The sequence below is a fragment of the Macrobrachium nipponense genome, chromosome 9 (genome assembly GCF_015104395.2).
Source record: "Macrobrachium nipponense isolate FS-2020 chromosome 9, ASM1510439v2, whole genome shotgun sequence".
Classification (NCBI taxonomy): Eukaryota; Metazoa; Arthropoda; class Malacostraca; order Decapoda; family Palaemonidae; genus Macrobrachium; species Macrobrachium nipponense.
The window spans coordinates 87,783,610-87,793,609 of NC_061110.1; the positions used below are offsets into that span (position 1 = coordinate 87,783,610).

At 35.9% G+C, this 10,000-nt stretch overlaps 1 long non-coding RNA gene across 1 annotated transcript; it reads right to left on the reverse strand.

Annotated features, from left to right (window-relative positions):
- Positions 1-4,335: 4,335 nt before the first annotated feature.
- LOC135217842 (uncharacterized) lies at positions 4,336-9,429 on the reverse strand. Its single transcript, XR_010315205.1, has 2 exons — positions 8,495-9,429; positions 4,336-4,634 (listed from the first exon to the last, which is right to left on the reverse strand). It is a non-coding gene; the product is annotated as an uncharacterized LOC135217842 (long non-coding RNA).
- Positions 9,430-10,000: the final 571 nt, after the last annotated feature.

The window sequence follows — 10,000 nt, forward strand, 5'->3', positions numbered from 1 at the left end:
TGGATCGCGAAGACATTTATATCCTTCCAGTGTTTAATATGACGTATTGGTGATTTGATTGGATTTTACTTTTATTGCACGTGACAGAAATAAGAGCCGCGTCATATTATTTACTCAGTGGTCTTCAGTTGAAGCTATTTTTGGTGATCGTATATTTGGGGTCTAGGTACTTACAGGTGATTTTAAAGCGACGCTAGATTACCTATTATTCAGACTACAACTCTTAGGGGTCAATTGATGGCTATCTCTCTCTCTCTCTCTCTCAATGATTTCCTGTCCTCTCTTTAGTATGTGTTTGAACATCTTGGACTGCCAGGTCTCTCTCTCTCTCTCTCTCTCTCTCTCTCTCTCTCTCTCTCTCAGGTAATTTTCTGTGCCTTTTTCCTACGTATTCATTTCAATAGCTTAGACAACAACGCTGGCGCTCTCTCTCTCTCTCTCTCGTAATTTTCTGTGCCTTTTTTTCTACGTATTCGTTTCAATAGCTTGGACAAACAGGCTCTCTCTCTCTCTCTCTCTCTCTCTCTCTCTCTCTCTCTCTCTCTCTCTCTCTCAGGTAATTTTCTGTGCCTTTTTCCTACATATTCATTTCAATAGCTTACACAACCACGCTGGCGCTCTCTCTCTCTCTCTCTCTCTCTCTCTCTCTCTCTCTCAGGTAATTTTCTGTGCCTTTTTCCTACGTATCCATTTCAATTGCCTGGACAACCAGGCTCTCTCTCTCTCTCTCTCTCTCTCACCTGCTTGGATGACCTAGTTTGTCATAATTACACTAATGAAAGGTAATGGGTAAATTCTCCAGAGATATCATGGCACGCTTCATGTCTAATTCGGTTCCATTTCTTACAACTACTTTTTCTTACTCATCTGTAATTAATCAATTAACCGCCGTTTCTGCCCCCAATGCAATTCCCTTCATCTGTAATGATTTTTACCACTTTGGGTTGTGTAATGAATGACATGGAATCCAAGTATAGGCGTTTCATGCCAGGTCGTGAAAATATAAAGGAAACATGGAACAGTTATGTCCTTCTGTAGTGAAAGATGGTGGATCCCTTTATATATATATCTATATATCTATATATATATAGATATATATATCTATATCTCTCTCTCTCTCTCTCTCTAGATATCTATATATTTCTATAATATTAATATCTTATTCTCCTCTCTCTTTTTCTCTCTCTCAATCATATATATAGATATATATATAATATATATTATATTATAATTATATATATATATATATATATATATTTGATATAATATATATATCATATATATAAATATTATAAATATGATATATATAAAATACGTATATATATATATAGTATATATATATAATTTTAATATATATAGATAGCTATTATCATATATATATACTATGCATATATATATATATATATAATATATATTAGCCATATAATATATATATAAATAGTATATATATATATATATATTTATATATATATAGATGGTGTTTATGATATATATGTTGTTGATGTATATAATATATATCTATAATATATATATATATTAATATATATATATATATAGATATTGTATATATATCATATATATATATATAATTATGTATATATAGATAAATGTATATATATAGATATTATATATACGTATCTATAATATATATATATATAGGATATGTATATAATATATGGAGATATATATATATATAATTACAATATAATATGTATTTATTTTTATTATTAATAATATATTATATATAAAATTATTATATATAATATAATTTTTATATTTTATATATATTATATATATATATTATTTTTCTATATATATGTATATATATATAATATATATATATATATATATATTATCTATATATAAATAATTATATATATATATAATATATTATATATGTATATATATACAATATATATTATTATATATATTAATATATATATATATAATATAGTATATATATATATATATATATATATATATAAATCAAAGGTAGATAGGCGATTGAAAAACTGGAGACTCGGAACGAGTACTTTTGTAGTTTATTCTGCATTTTCAAATTCACACTGAATACAATAGAAGTTGACAAGACCTTTATATACAAAAACAAATAAGGGGGCGGGGTTACAGTTTGTTTATCTAGGCTGTGTGTGTGTGCGTATGTGTGTGTGTGTGAACAGCACCACTTCAAGTGATGAAAATAACTAATAAGAACTCCAGCATAAGTTTTTGTAACCTTTGTAATTATCCCAAAGTTATATTTAGTTTAGTGATCTCATTCCCTGGTAATCATAGTCATTCCGTGGGAAGGAAAGGGAAGGAAAGGGAAGAATGAAAAAAGGAAAGGAAAAAAAGCACGAGAAGATAAAAAAAAAAAAAAAAAAAAGATGAGGGTGAAAGGAAAATGAGGAAAATGGCCAATCGAAGAAAAGTGAAAGTGAAAGGAAATGTGACAAGAAGACAGTGTGATAAAGAGGGAGAGAGAGAAGGGGAAATTGGTAAAGGAAGAGCTTAAAAAAAAAAAAAAAAAAAAACGAGGTGGAGGGAAAACAAAAGAAAAGGAAATAAGAGGAAATGCCATTTAACTGGAATAGTAATGAAAGAAAACTATCAACAGCTACAACATGCAAACATAAAATTATTAGATGATTCAAGTCACCCTTGCAGACGAGATAATGTTATTTAAAGTGCGAAGATGAGTAGTGGTCTCTCTCTCTCTCTCTCTCTCTCTGCATGGCCTACTTATTATAAAGCATCAGGCTTCAGACCTTGGACTGTTGGTGATGCCATGAGAAGGAAAGAGGGCGTGTCGAGTCTCTCTCTCTCGAGTTTTGTCAAAGTTTTCTCTTTTCAGCTTTTCTTAGGGGAAATTGTTCGACCTATAAAGAAACCAGTACTTATTTCCTAATATCTCTCTCTCAAAAGTTTCCTCATATATTCATTCAACTTGTCAACTTTCCTGGGGAGAACTCTTAAGACCTTTTAAAGACGCCAATACTTATTTACTCTCTCTCAAGAATGGCGTCATTTAGTTATTTATGCCGGTTACCTTGTCATGGGAAAATTCTCAGGCCTTTAACAGGCTAATACATATCTCTCTCTCTCTCTCTCTCTCTCTCTCTCATATTCATTTAACTTCTTTTATGCATATTTTTGTGACCATACATCAGCAGGTGTATATATTATCCATTCCTTGCACGCATTGGTTCCGCTCTTGCGCTTGCGCAATTCACTTTCCACCCTCACTCAAGACAGCTGTTTGGATAAAAACACGTGTGTGATGCGTGTATGTGCATGTGTACCATATTCTGCCATTATTATTACAGAGTACTGAAAATATTTCATGCTTATTGTGGCCCTTTTTTTATTCAGGTATATATAATATATATATATTAGTATAATTTATATTCAGAGAAATTTACAGCATATGCATATATATATGCAGACCATGTTGTAATCTCCTAAGAGGTGGTGAGTGGAATCATATGGTGAAAATACAAATGCAAATAAAAATCTTTGATCACTCAAAATCTCATTTAAAATTCAAAATTTTGGGAAAAGCAAATAAAAATTTTTTACACAAAACACGCGAGGTGGTTAAGTGTCGAAAGCCCCGCAAACCTAGTTTTGCAGAACAGAGGGTTATTGGAAGGGTGCGGGGAGGGGGGGGGGTGTTTGTTGTTGGATTTGGGGGGGAAGGGGGTGGGAGGACAGATCTTCCTTGTAAAACCTGGCTAATGGGATTATGTCCAAAATGAACAGCTCACCTTTTTTCTCTGCATCTGTTCTAACGAAACCCATTGTTTCTTTGCAACTCTTCCATTCTTACATATTTTTTGCATATCCCTCATTGTTTATATTCTCTTTTTTGCACCTCCTCCATTCTTTCCTATTGTTTGTATATCCCTCTTTGTTTATGTTCTCTTTTGTTTTGCACCTCATCCATTCTTTCCTATTTTTTGTCTCGCTCTCAATATTTTGAGGTTAAAATGTTAATTTTCTCAAGTTTATTTTCTTTCGTTTCCAGAATTAGTTATGATTTCTACTTTTCATTTTGGTTAATCTTGCTATTTTATTCTTCAACATTACTCGTTCATCAAGTTCCGTGTAACATCACCACCAATAGCGATTTTGTAACCAATAGCAATTTTATGGTTTATTATAACTGTTTTTAACCCTTCTCTCATCTCCATAATTTTTTCATGGAATTCTCGACAGTCAGGTTAGTCGAAATGAATAGGTTTTGACAAAATTAATCATTGAAATATGCAAGATCATATACGTATAAGAAATTCTTAACATTTGAGTATTTTAAATGGAAATAGAAAAAAACACTAGCATTTAAAATTTATTCAGAACTGTCATTAACTGTACAACTTTAAAACCAGCCGAGAATTATTTGAGCAGACGATTGTCTACCTCAGATAAAGTTCAATGTGTCCAGTGGCAGATTTCGTTTTCCACATTCACTCTCGGCACCGCTTGTCGTACCTTTCCTGGATTATGTTCCTCGCGTAAATTGGGCACAGGAAGCCCGGGACAGGAACTGGGCACGGGCAGATCAGGCCCTGCAGGGAGTCTTCGTTGTAATTCTCGACGATGTTTGGAGGCAGAGATCCTATGTGAAATACCCTCTGGAAGGAGAAGTTTCAGCTTTAGATTTCAGGTTAATAATTAAACTCCTTTCAAGCTGGAATGCAGACTAAATTTACTACTATATGGTCCTTAATCTTTAAAACTAATATTTAACTTGTTCCACTCTCAAGCTAGAATATTTAGTTCGTTGGCTACAGACCATTTTCATTTATCTATAACAATACTTCTCAAGCTAGAGTACTTAATTCATTGGGAAAATATACAAAAATATACAATACGTAAATTTGATATTTAACCAATGCATTTAAGCTAATAAAACCAGATTGGCTCTAGTACTAAATTCATTAGTAAAAAATATACAAAATATACAAAACTACGTAAATTTGATATTTAACCAATGCGTTTAAGCTAGAATAACCAGATTGGCTATCGTATGGTCCATAATTTTTTAAAAATATATTTAACCACTGGCACTCTTAGGCTAGAATAAATTAGCTATACTGTCCATAATTCCAATAAATTAGCTATACTGTCCATAATTCCAAGTTTATTATTTGTAGGTACTTTTAAGTTACAATACTGAATTCAGCTCTTTAAGTTACCATCTGAAACCTGCATTTCCTAAACGTTGCTGCATGGACAAAGGCATTCAGTTTACGCATCGCGTAAATTTATACGGAATCTGGTAAATAAAATTATTCTTCGACAGCTTCGCTGCGTTGTGTCTCATATCTACGGTTATGATCGTCGTAAGCTGCTTAGCCTTCAGTGAAAACTGATCTTAATACCTCAGTATTTGACTTAAGTCAGTATTATGAAATACTGAACTTTTTTATATAAAGAAATTTTGGAAGGTACCTTATTGCGATACAAATTGCCTCATTACTTTGTTTTTATAAATAAAACTTAAGTTTTTCATTAATAAGAATTAAGTCATCGATTCGACGAGCTAAATAAAAGCTACTCGAATATTCAAGGTTTTAAAAAACTTAAATTTTGCTCACTAACCAATGCCAGTATATCCAACCACCACCTACAGGTAACAAAAATTAAAATTAAGCAGTTTAACAAAAGTTATATTCCTGTCAAGTACTGTAATATTAATATGGTCTTTAACTACTGTGAAAGATCACATTAATATTACAGTACTTGACTAAGCAATTTAAAAAAAATTATATTCCTGTCAAGTACATTTCCTAAACGTTGCTGCATGGACAAAGGCATTCAGTTTACGAATCACGTAAATTTATACGGAATCTGGTAAATAAAATTATTCATCGACAGCTTCGCTGCGTTGTCTCATATTTACGGTTATGATCGTCGTAAGCTGCTTAGCCTTCAGTGAAAACTGATCTTAATACCTCAGTATTTGACTTAATAAGTCAGTATTATGAAATACTGAACTTTTATATATAAAGAAATTTTGGAAGGTACCTTATTGAGATACAAATTGCCTCATTACTTTGTTTTTATAAATAAAACTTAAGTTTTTCATTAATAAGAATTAAGTCATCGATTCGACGAGCTAAATAAAAGCTACTCGAATATTCAAGGTTTTAAAAAACTTAAATTTTGCTCACTAACCAATGCCAGTATATCCAACCACCACCTACAGGTGAAAACATCCCCCCAACCCCCCCCCCCCACCCCTCGTCCCACCCACCCCCGGGAGATCGCAAAGCTCCCGCCCAGCTATCCCCCCTACCCCACTCAAAGGGTCCACAGCCACGTTTTTAATTCCATGGGGCGAGAACGGCTTTTTATACGCATTAAACAAATTGAAAGCACTAGGCAACTGATCGTGACGAGTTGCAGCAGGCTCGTGACGCACACGCACACAGACACAGACCTTCCATTTATTCGGCGGTCGTTTATAAAGCTTTCAAAAGGCTGGTGGCTGTATTTTTGTAGTCTATCGAGTGGCCATCCCAAACTACGTAGGCCCCCCCCCCCCCCCCCCCGTCCCCTCCACCTCACAACCAATACCCCTCTCCAACCTACAGATTGGAAGGCTGCAAAAGTGTTGCCCCTTAAATTTTTTTAAAAGGGAATTTCTAATATTCTCTACGGTCCAAAGGTCGGGAAGTTTATATATTTCTGTCTAATACTGCGATAAGAGGTCTATAACTTTCAAAGTTATCTACGTAAATAAAAAAAAAATTTCTGAAAGAATACTTTAATATTCTCGACGGTCCAAAGCTAGGATGATAATGTATTTGTCAAGTACTGCAATAAAGTGTAACTCAAAGTTATGTAACAAAAATTAAAATTAAGCAGTTTAACAAAAGTTTTATTCCTGTCAAGTACTGTAATATTAATATGGTCTTTAACTACTGTGAAAGATCACATTAATATTACAGTACTTGACTAAGCAATTTAAAAAAAATTAATTCCTGTCAAGTACTGTAATATTAACGTGGTCTTCAACTACTGTGAAAGCTATGTATGTAGCTAAAATAAGAATATTGGTAAAAATGTTAAAAAATAGATTTATAATTGATTAAAAATTCCAGCAAAAAGTAACTTTTCAAGGTTATCTATGTGAAATGCTAAAAAGAAAAAACTATGGGTCCAAATAGGAACATTGATTAATATCAATCAAGAATTGCAGTAGGAGGTTCTCAGTTTTAAATGGGATCTGTGTTAGAGTAATTAGCAGAGTCTACTGGTAAAAGTTAACTGTTTACAACAGAAAAGGGTGTGTATATAATGCAGCACAAGGGGCAGATATACTAAGAAATTTAGTTTTTTCTTTATGCTCAAATTAAACCCCGAAGGGCTGGCAGGCACTGAACACAGTCCCCCTGGCAGCAACTTTTCTGTAGAATTACTTGGGACTTTGTATGATATACAACAGAGTGGACTAGCTACGGCCACCCTAACCGTGTTAAGACCCACCTTCAGAAAAAGTACCTTAACACGTCCTGACACCGGAGATGGGCACCAGTCACGAGTCATAGGTAGTGGGAGCACCTCGAGACAAGAGACTCGCGACTGATGCCCACCTCCGGTGTCAGGACGTGTTAAAGTACTTGGTAGATCTAGGGTACCTATCCGCGGCGGCCTAGACTATGGCAGTTGCGGTTTTTCTGAACAAGAATTTTAAATAATATTTATTCGGACGACTGTAATTAACCCCCAGGGGCCAGTACTAACACTGCGAAATACATTGGACGCCCCAATCCCTAGTGGATGTCGTATCCGCAGTAAAGTTTCTTGCAGGGTAATTCTAAAGAATAGATTCTGCACGAACTGCATGTAACGTAACCGCGGATACGACTTCCACTCGGGATTGGGGCGTCCAATTTATTTCGCAGTTTATAGTACTAGCCCCTGGCGGTTAATTACAGTAGTCCGAATAAATATTACTTTAAATTCTTGTTCAGTAAGTAAAATAACATAGGAAAACGTCAATTGCCATAGTCTAGGCCACCGCGGATTGCTTCTGTAGAAATAAGTACTTTCTCTGAAAGTGGGCCTTAACACGTTTAAGGTGGTCGCAGCTAGTCTACTCTGTTGTTTATCAAACAGTCCCAAGTAATTCCACAGAAAGGTTGCTGCCAGGGGCGCTGTTTTTAAGTGCCTGCCAGCCCTTTGGGGTTTAACTCAAGCGTGACAAAGAATTTGTTTCTGTCCCCTGTACTGCATTATATAACACAGCCAGTTTCTGTCGTAAACAGGAAACATTTACCAGTAGCCCCGGCAATTCCTTTAACACATATCTGTTAAAACCGAGGACCTACTGCAACTCATTTATCAATTTTCCTACTTGGACCCAGTTTTATTATTTCTTTAGCATTTTACATGGAAACCTTGAAGAGTTAAAAGTTTTACTGCAAATCTTTATAAAAAATTACCCTATGATAAAACTATGAAGTAATAACAAAAGAATACTCACAATGGTACAGATGTGCACAGTCACAATTGTCATCTTACACTCCGGAGGAATTTTGGGTTCATCGAGGCTAAGGGCTTCCTCGACCAGTTCGATGATGTTAGAGGGTTCGTCGTGTGTCACATTCTCATTGATATCCGCCAAAGACACGTTGTACAACAGGGCGAAGTATTTCTTGTAGACGTAACTGATTTTCCCGATCTCTTTCTGCACCAGCCTGTTGACCGTGTTCTTAATGAGCGTCTGGAAGTTGCCGAGATGCTCCTTAGTCGCGTTTCCGGATGTGGACGAATTCCCATCTGGATTTCGGTGGGCAGAGAGCGTCTCGTTATCGCCGGTGCCGTCCCAGGTCTCATTGTGCACCACGATGACGTTAGACGTATAATTACTGCCCATGGTCTGAAGTCGTGTTCAGAGCCCACGCCGCCTCCGCCGCAGAGCCCTCAAGATAGCGATCATCCGGATCATGCTCCTCCAGACTGTTGTCGTGAGGGGTAGGCGAAAGCCCTTGTTCCAGAGCCTTCCCGTCTGTCTTGCCGTCGTCCGCGTAATGATTTAAGTAATCCGTGGTACGAGGAGGAATTGCACGTTCGTTCATTTTAGGATAGTCTAAGGGCGACTCAGAGTATGGAGCACGGGTTGAAGAAACACCGGCGGACGATTTGATTGCCAGCAACGTTGCAAAGAACACCTTCAGCGATAGCTGAAAAGAACAGCTGGTTCCTCTCTCCATTTCGGCTGGGAATGGATGAGGTAGTATTAACGTTTAGAGTGCGGAAACAAACTTAATAACGATCAGGACCAAACGTCCCAAACACCTCTCTTCAGATGACTAACGCTGCCCAGCAGAGTTCCGGTCAAGATCACCTTTTAACTTGGAAATAAAAAGAAAATGAATAGGTTGTCTGGTGGACTTAAACGGTTGTTATCCAAGTAGTAAGCATTAACAACTCAGTAATGTCGTTGTCGTTCGTGTTAGTGTAGTATAGATAGTTGTCGAACTTCCGTAAATATGAAAGTTGCAAAGTTCCCTGAATAAATACAGTGCATGATGTAATCTTCTCTCCCTCCTACTTCAAAATAATGAAAACTTCCATCGAAACAATTTGCGTCATATTATGGGAACTGACTTATTCTCCTTTCTCTCTCTCTCTCTCTCTCTCTCTCTCTCTCTCTCTCTCTCTCTCTCTCTCTCTCTCTCTCAAGCGTTGCCAGAATATTGAGAGCATTTTTCAGAACATTTTGCGTCGTTTTATGAAAACTCTCTCTCTCTCTCTCTCTCTCTATCTCTCTCTCTCTCTCTCTCTGGAAAGCATTGCCAGAATATTGAGAACATTTTTCAGAACATTTTGCGTCGTGCTATGAAACCTCTCTCTCTCTCTCTCCCTCTCTTTCTCTCTCTCTCTCTCTCTCTGCTGTATGTGTGTGATTCGTATAATGTTAGGAGTGACTACGTGCGATTGGTTACATGTTCTTTTCTGGCTAAGCTCAGGCAGCCGATATAGTTCT